The 10,823-nt window shown below is 49.7% G+C and overlaps 1 pseudogene; it reads right to left on the minus strand.

Annotated features, from left to right (window-relative positions):
- Nucleotides 1–2,833: 2,833 nt before the first annotated feature.
- On the minus strand, nucleotides 2,834–5,597 carry LOC129053415 (testis-specific Y-encoded protein 8-like; annotated as a pseudogene).
- Nucleotides 5,598–10,823: the final 5,226 nt, after the last annotated feature.

Here is a 10,823-nt window from a genome sequence, read left to right on the forward strand (position 1 = left end):
TGTCCAACCTAGAAGACAGAGTAAGACCCATTCTCGGAAAACCAACAAAAAAAGAGTCACATTCGGCAAATTAAAACTACGTAGTGTGAGGAGAATCAAAATAAATGAAACATCATTAGAGCCTACGCGATCCGATGGAGGAAACCAGCTTTCACATAATAACAGCGCCAGATGGGGAGAACAATAAGAAAGGGCAGAGGGAACACTGTAAGTAATAATACACCAAACTCCCCAAATGACTTAAAAGACATAAATGTAAAAAGAGTGCTCCTTTTCCATTCAAAGCCCTTAATAACAAGTGCAAGTGTCTTTTTCTGAATCCCTGACATGCATTCAGCTAGCCTGAACCTCTTGGTGAAGTTCCCAGACCACGATGTGCCCTTTCTATATGCTCTCATTTTCTTATTTCCTATCACTTATCTGTAGCAGGTCATAACGAATCATGATTGTTTGACATTCTTTGACACAATGAATAATTCAGGTATGAGTTCATTAAACAATAGTTTATGACATGTCGTGAAGAAATTCTGTACGCATGATGTTGGTTAAAAGATAATACAAAACTGAAATGGAGGAAGAAGAACATTTTCTACGTTTCATCATCGTGCTTGTGTTTACGCAGCATGTATCTACGAACTATAGCTGCCTGCTGGAAAATCATCTGACACAATCACTTGAAAGTTCTCCTTCCGCTTGGGAGACCACAGGCATACCCACTTTTTCACTTTTCCACCTTTTCGATACACTGAGCGGGATGAGTGGAATCCATGGGACTTTTGGCTTTGCTGCAATGCTCAGTATTTGTTTTTAACACTGTCATTGCTAGATTGGCCTGAAATAAACCGTTCATTATGGCTCACAAAAAGAACTCATCTCTTTCAGCTCAGAGTCTTTCAAAGAGGAATTTCATCCAGACATTCTGATGTCTGACGCCACTGCCAAGAGATTCAGAATTACAAACTAAATTCAGATAGAGAACAGAAAGGTAGATGATACAGACGGAGAGAGTGTGGTGGGGAAGGAAGGGAAAGAAGAAAGGAAGGGTGTAAAGGAAAGGAAGGAAGAAAGGAAGGGAGAGAGAGTGACAGATGTTCAAAGACACAGATACAAATTCTAGCATGGTTGTAGAGATAGGCATGTACAAATTACCGCAGGTAGTGTGGAAAAATATGGGGAGACATAGGTGGAGTCAGAGGAAAGATACAAACCCACGCAGAGAAATAAACATACACAACTACAAACACACTAAAAACTACAAACACACACTTGGTACTTTAAACATGAAAAAGACCCTGACAGTAGATGTAACAGAGGTGTTTCAGAGTTACTGAGGCAGAATACAAATCCGTCAGTACCCTTAGCGTTTGTGGCCCATGTGCACGGATATTCAGTGGAAGAAGCGTTAGACAGCCTGTACAATTCAGCACAATTCAGCACCATCTCTGATAATACCAAAACAATGGTATTATCAGTGTGCCCAGGAGCAGGGGCAAAACTGGGCTATAGATTTTCAAAGCTCAACTGCTGATACCGAGCAGGAGGTGTGGAATGCGTATTGAAGGCAGTACAACAGATTCATGAACTTTGACTGTCAAACCTTCCTCCCTGAAACAACATAGCTCTTCTCACAGAAGCTGTGCCGACCAGAGTACATATGGGACAGGAATGTTAGCACTCTACTAGTGTGTGGCCAACATGGATGCTCATGTTGGAACTGTTTTTTCTGGGAACCGGGAAGAAAGTTCTGCCGCCGACACTGAAATCCTCCTCACCCATCAGTGACACAGGCAACCCCTCGTCTTGTGCATAGACACAGGTGTTCATGGGAAGCCGCCACCCACCCGTGAATGAAAACTGTATGTGTTGTCCTCCTGTGTGAGGCTTGCAACACATACTGTGCAACTATCTGCTCTTTACATTATTAAACTTAGGCAAAGTATGCTGAAAAGGCCACAGAAAATCAGAGGGCCCTGGGCTCCAGAAACAATCTGCAGTGCCAATCACTGGGGAGAATAGAGCCTCACTAGAGTTTGCAAGAGCACAAAATGCACTCGTAATGTTGGTAGCTACATACACTACTGGTTCCTCACCTAACATACAATCGTGGAGAAAAGCTTAACCCAACTAAAGATGTAAACATCAACAAGAGCGTCCATATCCTGTGTCATCAAGTGACAAGACAGTCCATGCGTGGATTCCCCAGCAATCTTATATTCCACAAATCCAACCCCTTTCCCCGCACTTCTGCCAGTCTGTGTTTTCCCTTAGTCATCTACGCCAAAAAGCATATCCTGAATGCTTTCCCACATGCCTCTGTCACCTTTCCCACAGTCCCTCCATACACCTTACCTGCCCATTTCTTCTCACGTTGATGTGTGAGAAGTTCTGAGGGGCTGATTGTCCCAGAAAAGGATTATGCATTCACCTTTAAAAGAACGTGAATTCAACAAGAAAGGGAACTTCAAGATTTCCATCATCCTGTGCTTATCTATTGTGTATGATGATACCCAAAATGAAGGATTTTAGAGGTCCCAGCAAACTGGGCTGTGGAAACCTTAACCCCTTTCCTTGAACTACTTCTGCTTCCATAGGACAAAGTAAGTTTCCAACTAAGCTGTCTTTTGCTTTGACCTCCCCAACTCTGTCCTGTAGGAAGAATCCCAACACATTCCACACCCATTCACTCCACAATTTTAGAGGCCCAGCTCCAACACAGACGGGTCAGTTCCATGAAGAAAATAAAGCATATTGATTGATCAATTCAATATGACACCCAAATCCAGGGGATAAACGTACACACACACACAGAAACAAACACACACACACACAGTCAAACATTCTTGAGAATATTTATTTGGCATTCCATACAATCCAAGTTTACCCCCTTTTCCTGTCTGATTTTTTTGTGACTGGGTCGGTTTTTCCTTTACTTCCTGGGCATAAGACCATGCTGAGTACTGACATCCTGCATACGGTAGTAACTTTTTAGGAGTTCTGCTGTTTTAAGTAAGGTCCGATGCTCCCTCACAGTCAACTCAACATCTGGGAGTCCCCTAGAGAAACACAAACGCATGTCAAAACGCATTTCTCTCAGCCATACTTTGAAATGTTTTAATTGCAGGGCCCGCTGAGAAAAGGATATCCCTTCCCCATTTGTGATCTCTTAAACTTCCTCCTACCATGGGTTACAAACTGTTCTCCGCAATACCTGCCCCATTCCCAGTACTCTCTGTGAGGGGAGTCAGCTAACAAGATGCATTGTACACTAAAAGCACACAGAAATCTGATGCGGCAATAGCTCAAGGAAATCCATCAATCTAAACAATCCTTTGCGGTCTAGGACAGGGATGACCAGGAGGCACATTCAGGGAGCCCAATCTCATGGAGTAGGTAGGATGACTGCCGCTGGGGTTGACGGCCATGGAATCAAGGGCTACAGATTGAAGTGAATGATTTTCAGCTTCACTTCTCAGTGATTCTGGAAATGGACTATGCTCCCCTGGGCTTAAGACTCACAGCTATAACCTGCCTTGCAGTGCAGTCTCTAATCTGCCTTTTTCAGCCCAATGCCATGAATGTCCTGGATTCTGTCACTCTCTCTCGTCCTCTCAAGGAATTTCTACATATAGGAAAGCAGCCTCAATTTCTACATTTCTGAAACGAGCGTCCAGGCTCCCTGAATAGGCAGGTGTGTCAACCCCCTCATAGTGGGCATCAAACAGCTCCAGTTCCAACTGAACGGCTCACCTGAAATCTCTGTTCCCTCTTCAGGTGGCTTCATCCTCTTGTAGTACGGCAGGGGATTGCGCCACAGGTCCTTACATAGGATCTGTCAGGGGAATCAATCGGCAAACGCCTCATCAGGGCTCAGACTGGTGACCCAAACAGGTGGGAACACACCAGGGTCATTGCTGATGTTTCCCAGTGAGGACCCACCTCAGCAATCCTATTAGATCCTGCGAAGTTGTGGTCAGAAAACCAGTTGAAGAAGTTAAGGCTGCTGTTGTGGTGTCTGCGGCGATAGGCCTCAACTTCATAATCTGGATACCACTGAATTGGAGTGGAATGAGAAGCCCTGTATTCTACAGAGACAGAAAGTTTTGTGGGAAGGGGACTGGATCACGTTGGCAATGATCCACCCACCATCTTCCTTCCACTACCCATCCTGGGAGCCACCTGTCACCTGTGATGTTCACCAGATATTCCTTGGTAATCACTTTATTCTGGAAGTAGGGGTTACTCCGAAAGAACAACATGATCCTGCAGAGATGAACGGGATGCTTCACTTCTTCCACCTGTCAGGACAAGGTGGAGAAAGTTTAAATACCTTTTTGGGTGAGGTGCCAACTGTTGCTCACAGGAACCAATTATTTCCCTTACCCTCCCCCACTAAACCCTCTAGCCTCAGTCTTGCTGTCCTCACCTCCAAGTTGATCATGTAGCTCAGCATGTCTTCATCTTGGTCAGTGATCAGGGCTGACATCTGGGGGTGGTTTGCAATCTGATTTAGGTCAAAGAGCCTTTACATTTACATACGGTGGAAGGAGAAGCTAGGAGCAACAGGGAAGAAGGCCTAAGAGCACCCAGAGGCTGGGGTAGGGGATTTCTCAGATCTGCTTCCACGTATATGACCTCCTTTCGCCTCCCCCTACCCCTAAAATAAGGCCCCTTGGCTTCACAGAGGGTGTATAATTCTGAGGCTGACTGCACTGACATGCGGAGGTGCGATTTGCAGAGACTTGCTGGTGTCTGAGGAGTGGCAGAATCTGCTTATAGCCGAAGACGCCCAGTCCCAGATCGGACTAGAAAGGGGGAGCAATCACACTGCCTTAAAAATAGCTTGATGCACACAAAAACCTATTCTGGTCTGAACTCGCTTCTGTTCTTCAAAAACATGCCCCAAACGTCTGCTGCTCGGCATCACCAAGGGTTTCTCTGCCGCACGCAGGAAAATAGTACCCACGCCTGCTGCAGTTTTCCCTAGCCACATTTGTCCGGGGCAACTCACCTTTGTTCCCCAAAGGTGGCGTCACATCGATGCCAAGCTGCCCATAAGTTACTTACACTTCCCCGAGAGCACCTCTCCACCAGAAAGGCAGAAGAAACACTGAGAAGGATACAACATTGGCCCAGAAGCCAGGGACGCTCTGGATGACCGCGCCTCTGCAGTCTAGGTGGGCCTTGCGCCTCCGCTCCATCTTTTCCCTCTGCCGAGAAAAGGCCTTCCTGGCTTGGGCATTAACCGGCCCCAGCTCCACCTGAACGGCCAGCAGCTCCTCCAGTGCAGACTCTGGGGTCATGGGCCCAGGGCCAGGCTGTGCCCGCTGGGCCTCCTCCTGCGGCTCCACGAGGCCCTCCTCCTGGGCCACCACCTCCACCTCCGCCATTATGTCATCCAACACCAGCACCGCCTCCTCCCCCAAAGCCACCTGCTCACTCTCCACCCCGGCCGCCCCCTCCTGTACAGCCTCCATCCTGAAGACGGTGCCCTCCTCCGCACTCCCACTGAGCAAGGCCTATGCTGCCGGAACCGAGCCACACGAACCCGGCCGCAGCCTTTATTGCACCCAGTGGGTCAGCGGGCCCTCAGTGCGCATGCGCGGGGCTCCCGGGCGCCCCCTAATGGACTGCGCGGGAAGAGCGCAGGGAGCCGCGCTGCGACCGCCTTCCTCCCATGCTGGCCAATGAATGGGAGGGCGGTGGGCGTCTCCCTGGGCGGCACAGCCACTGGTGGGCCTGCATCTCCAACTCCCCCTAACGCCAACTCCTCTCCCCAAACCTCCTCCGAGAAGCCCTTGGAGCTTGTGCCCGGTAGCTCGGCATCCTGGGACAGACGGGCTGCGTGGCATTTGGAATTGTGGGCACGGCAGCCCTGTGTCCTGACATCCTGAGTGTGGCAAGCCATGAAAATCTCTATGTGTCATGAACACATGAAACATCTCTCTTCGTTAGGCAGGCCAGCTGGATGGTACGGAAGCAATACTGCAGATCCAGAGAACTCTCTCTGGTTGCTGGGGCCAGGTTGACAGGGGCGGCCTAGGGGAAGTGAGTCGGGCCGGGCACGTGGGAGGAAAGTCGCCTCCTTGTGCTAAGGTGAAATTGATCTGTTGTAGAGGCCAGAACCCCGGCACACACTATCGCAGGTCGAGGCAAATACAGGCTCTGCGTACCATGCTTCCTCCCTGAGGATGCTGCAGTCCAAGGAGCATTCCAAAGGGCCTCTTGTCCTATGCCCTGGGCACACCAGAGGCCGGCCGCCAGGGTTGGCCATTGATGACTTGCGCGCACGGTGTTTTGCAATGCCTTGCCGACCCAGAGGCTCCCGCACCCGCTGCAGTGGCTGCGGTGCCTGCTGGTGGTGCTCTGCAGGCCCAGGGCCTGGGCCTCTGGCTCCTGAGCTCCTGTGCACAGTTGAGCCTGCGGGGGAGCCGAGCCCTGTGGCCATTGCAGGATCTGCGGGTCCAGCGGAGCTCCTCAGGAAACCTGGGTCCACGTGGGTGTGGGACTAGGTTCTCAGCAGGGCGATGCCCGTGGGTTTTTAGGGAGGGTGTCTGTGGGGGATCGGTCCCCAAGAGCCTAGGGGTGCGGAGGTTGGGCTGGGCTGCGCAGGCCGGGATCTGTGGGAGCACACAGGACGGCACCGTGTTCAGGCTGGAGGCTCTGCTGTTGAGGACGGCCGGAGTACAGAGCAAGGAGGCGGCCTTGGAAGAGGAGGCGGTGCTGATGGTGGAAGACATAATGGCTGAGGTGGAGGTGGTGGTTGAGGAGGAGACCGACGTGATGTGGCAGAAGGAGGGCCAGCGGGCACAGCCTGGCCCTGGACCAAGAACACCTGTGCCGTCAATGGACTCGCTGGAGGTCCTTCACTTGGAGCTGGGCTCCGTGAGTGCCCCAGGCCACAGGGCATCTCCGCCTTTTGGGCCAGAGCCATATCCTTGCAGCTTGCTTGTAGCAGCCCTGGGAACACGTGGTAGGCAAGGGGAGCCAAGCACAGCACTCACAAGGGAGAATCGCGGCGCCAAGGTCCCTTCCCGCGCAGCAGAAAGTCGAAGGGCACGTTTCCCTGGGAACGTCCCTGGAGGACGGGCAGTCTCTTTGCCATTGCCAGCCATTCAACCACCCCATGCTCTCGGTGCCCGTTTCCAACAGGCTCAGCCCAGAAACACAAGGTGCTTAAGACGGGTTCGCGGTGCATGGGGCTGCCGACCACCTCAAGGCAGGCACCAGCTCCCCAGATAGGCTTTCTTCCCCCTGCCGGCGCCGAACCCAAAGGGGTGTAGGCCTTGAGTCTATATAACCTCCTTTGCACCCACGCAATTCCCATGGGGAGCGCCAGGCACAACTCTGCCGCCGTTTCTTACTACAGGACTTCCCTCAAGTGGGCAGGCCCACCCCTCAGGGAGACTAGGATGAGAAGACAGCACACACCCGGACATCAGCAGAGCAGGTCCGGCACTCAGCACACAAAGGCCTCCTGCAGCTCATGAACCCGGAGAAGCAGCCGCCTCACACCACCCCGTGCCACCCCGCCCCTCCGCTCCTCAGCTGCAACCACCTGCCCACTTCTTCTTCCTCTCCGCTCTTGTCAGCCCAGGCCGTCTTGGCCGGGGTCCACCCACTCCACAAACCACCATAGCTGTGCCGTTGCCTCCTCGCCAGACAGAGACACAGGACCAACAACGGACGGTGACAGGCCAAATCTCTGGGAGATAGCCCTGCTCCACAGTCTCTGTGCTCTTGCAAAACTGCAGGGCGTCACGAGACTTGCCCACCCAATCATCTGGAGGCTTCCTGACCAGAGGTAGGTTGTTTGGCACACGAGATGTCGGCCTGGGCCGGAAACCATGATGAAGTCCTGCTTTGCTACATGATGGATTTGTAGGTCAGGCTGGGGAGCCTGGGTCGGTGGGAGGGGTCCAGTTTCTGAGTCAGTCTGTGGTCCCCCTGGGGACCAGGGTTGTCTCAGTGGGAGAACTGGAAAGTGGAAACTCGTGGTTCACTACAGCCCAGCTAGATAAGATGGTCGTATTGAATCCATTCTCTTTCTCCTTGATCAGGCAGGTGGAGGACCTCAGCGATCCCGGTTACCGGCAGCGGGATGAAGATTTCATGTCGTCACAATCTCTATTTCGACAGTGAAGTCATCATTAAGGAGTACTGTGTTGGCATCCTCGGTAAGGAATGCCTCCCAGCATGGTAGGGCAGCTGGTGTGTGGGAGGTGAGGTCTGGCATGAACCTTCCTGACTCCTCTCCCTGCAGGGTACAGAGTGTCTCAATCCACTGCAGTCCAGTGGTTCTGGGATCATGAAGGTCAAGCCTCCAGCTGCAGGCAGTACACCTCCTACCTGACCTTATCATATTGGAAGACACAACGGCTGAGCTTATCATATGACAGACATCATGGCTGAGGTGGAGGTGGAGGTTGTTTGGCTGAATAAGACTGCCCGGGTTTTGGCAGGATTGCTGAGGTGGGGTTCGCCGTGGGGCATCCTGGGAAAGGACTTCGCTGGTCATTCCTTGGTCTCCGGGGAACTGGCTTTAAGCTGTGACCTGAACTCCCCTGGACCTGCTTCTGCAGTCCCCTAGATCATCAGCCAGGGCCTATGGCTCAATGCTTTGCAGTTCTATCCCATGGAGGGAAGGACAGCATTAGAGACAGAACAGAGAGGAGGCCAGGCGAGCAACCAAGGATTGGCAACTCAGAGGCCTTTGAGTCCTGGATCTGTGCCCCTCATGGAGAACCCAAGGATCATGGAGGAGACTGCAGTGAGCAATCCCAGGCAATCCATGGTTTGGGGGAGAAAGGCCCATCAGGAAATTATAACACCCACATGTCAGGATTGGGGAACGTTAAGCCACTAGGATGCATATGTGGCTAAAGTCAGTGGGTGAGAAGCAGGGCTTAAGGGATAGCTGTCTCATCATCACTTGCCAGCTCCATGCCCTGCCCTAAGATCTGCTACCACCTGGGGCTCATTTTGAGCTCAACCAGGGCCCTCTCCCTCTCCACGCAGATGTCCACCTGAGGCCCACCTAGGTCTATGCCGTTTTAGAATGTTTCTCCCAGGACTGTCTTGTTCTGTTTCCATGACCCTGGGCTGCCCTGACATGTGTTATCGTCTCTGACATCCTCCCTCCCAGTGCCCTGCCTTCCCATACAAGATAGTCCACCTCACAGGGAATCTGGAGGACCACACTGGGATCCAGTGTGCGGAAATGTTCTATTTTCTTCATGGACAGGTATTTTGGAGCTTCCTCAGGAGCTGGGAATGTGAAGAGATCGCAAAATGGTTGGGGACCTTCAGTGTGTGTCCAGGGAGGGAACCTGGCTGGCAAATAAGGGCCACCTGAGTAATGGTATGGAAATCCAGTGTCAGTTATCTCCTTAAAGACCTGCTTTGTTACATCACCTACTATTAATATAAAAGTTAATTTCTTACAATAATGAAAAAACAAATTTCAGTATGAAGAAATATAATTTATTGATAATTGTATGGAAGAACTCCTGACTGATCCATTTTCCATTGTAGTTCTTATGCGAGACTTGAGGTGTTTAGCAAGTTTTAACATACAGACAAAAGACTGGGAGAATATGTTCACTAATCCTTGGCAGAATTAAAAAAAATAATAAGATATCAGTATAGACAGATTTTCAACGAAGCTAGATTTGTTATTTGATTTTCATCTTAATGTTACATTATTTCTATTTGTAGTTCTAAAATACTCTTTCTTCTTTGAAATGACAGATGTATATGGTGGGATGTGTCAAGTGCCCTTGGTCCGATTAAATGAAACAATCATTGTTCTTTTGGAAACTGGAGTAGGGCTCACGTGTCAAGCTAGACTACAAAGTAGGCAGCATGCGGTTTGAGGAACAAGATCTTCTAGTGCCCGAGCTCTTTCTTCCTCTATGTACTCTATATCCTTATTTTGCTTTGCAGTTTACAATGTCATGTTGTTCCCTACTCCCTTCTTTCCCAAATAGAAACCAACTTTGAAAAACAATCAGCTTTCAGACATTTATCCAACTCACAGGCAAAGTGAGAGTGAACTGTAGGTGCTAGAAACCGCAATCCACTGCTGTCAATTTTATTTTCTCATGTACGTTAATCTCTCCCTCTCTACCACCTCAGTATACATATACAGCTGTGATCTAAATTCTTAGATTGCTTTTATAAATTAGAATTTTTCCCGTTGTTTACTCCCCTGACACCTACCCCTTCATTACTTTTCTCCACTAAGCACGCTGTACCCACTTCCCTCATTTCTTCCCACTGGCTTTTCAGTTCAGTTCAATTGGGTTTTGGTCTCATTCCACTGGAACTACTTTTATCAAGGACAGCATTCCCATCTGTACTATTAAAACCACTGGTTACTTTACCATTTTCCTCTTACTCAAATTCTCAGCTTTATTCTGCACATTAGCAACTCTCTGTTCTTCAAACACAGAGCTAGGCCAAAATTCTCCTATTTTAGAGGGTTGGCAGCTGTTTTTTTCCCTCTTTATCAATGGCTGCTCTTTCAGATATATCACATAAGACTTCCCTGGAGAAAGCTTCACTTAGTGCCCAATGTACAGTAGTTCTGTCTGTTATACCAACCGTCACTACTATCTGTTACTCTCTTTCCGCGTCCCAAAATTTCCTTCACAACATTTACGACTGCTTGTGTCTTTTATTTATTATCTGTCTCTCCCTCTATGTAAAGCTTCATGAAGTTGGGGACCATTAACCCCATATTCATTGCTGTACCTCCAGAACCCAGCACAGTGCTTTTTGCATAGTAATAAACATGCATGCAATATTTATTATTCAATGAGTAA

Source organism: Pongo abelii, chromosome Y (assembly GCF_028885655.2).
Source record: "Pongo abelii isolate AG06213 chromosome Y, NHGRI_mPonAbe1-v2.0_pri, whole genome shotgun sequence".
NCBI lineage: Eukaryota > Metazoa > Chordata > Mammalia > Primates > Hominidae > Pongo > Pongo abelii.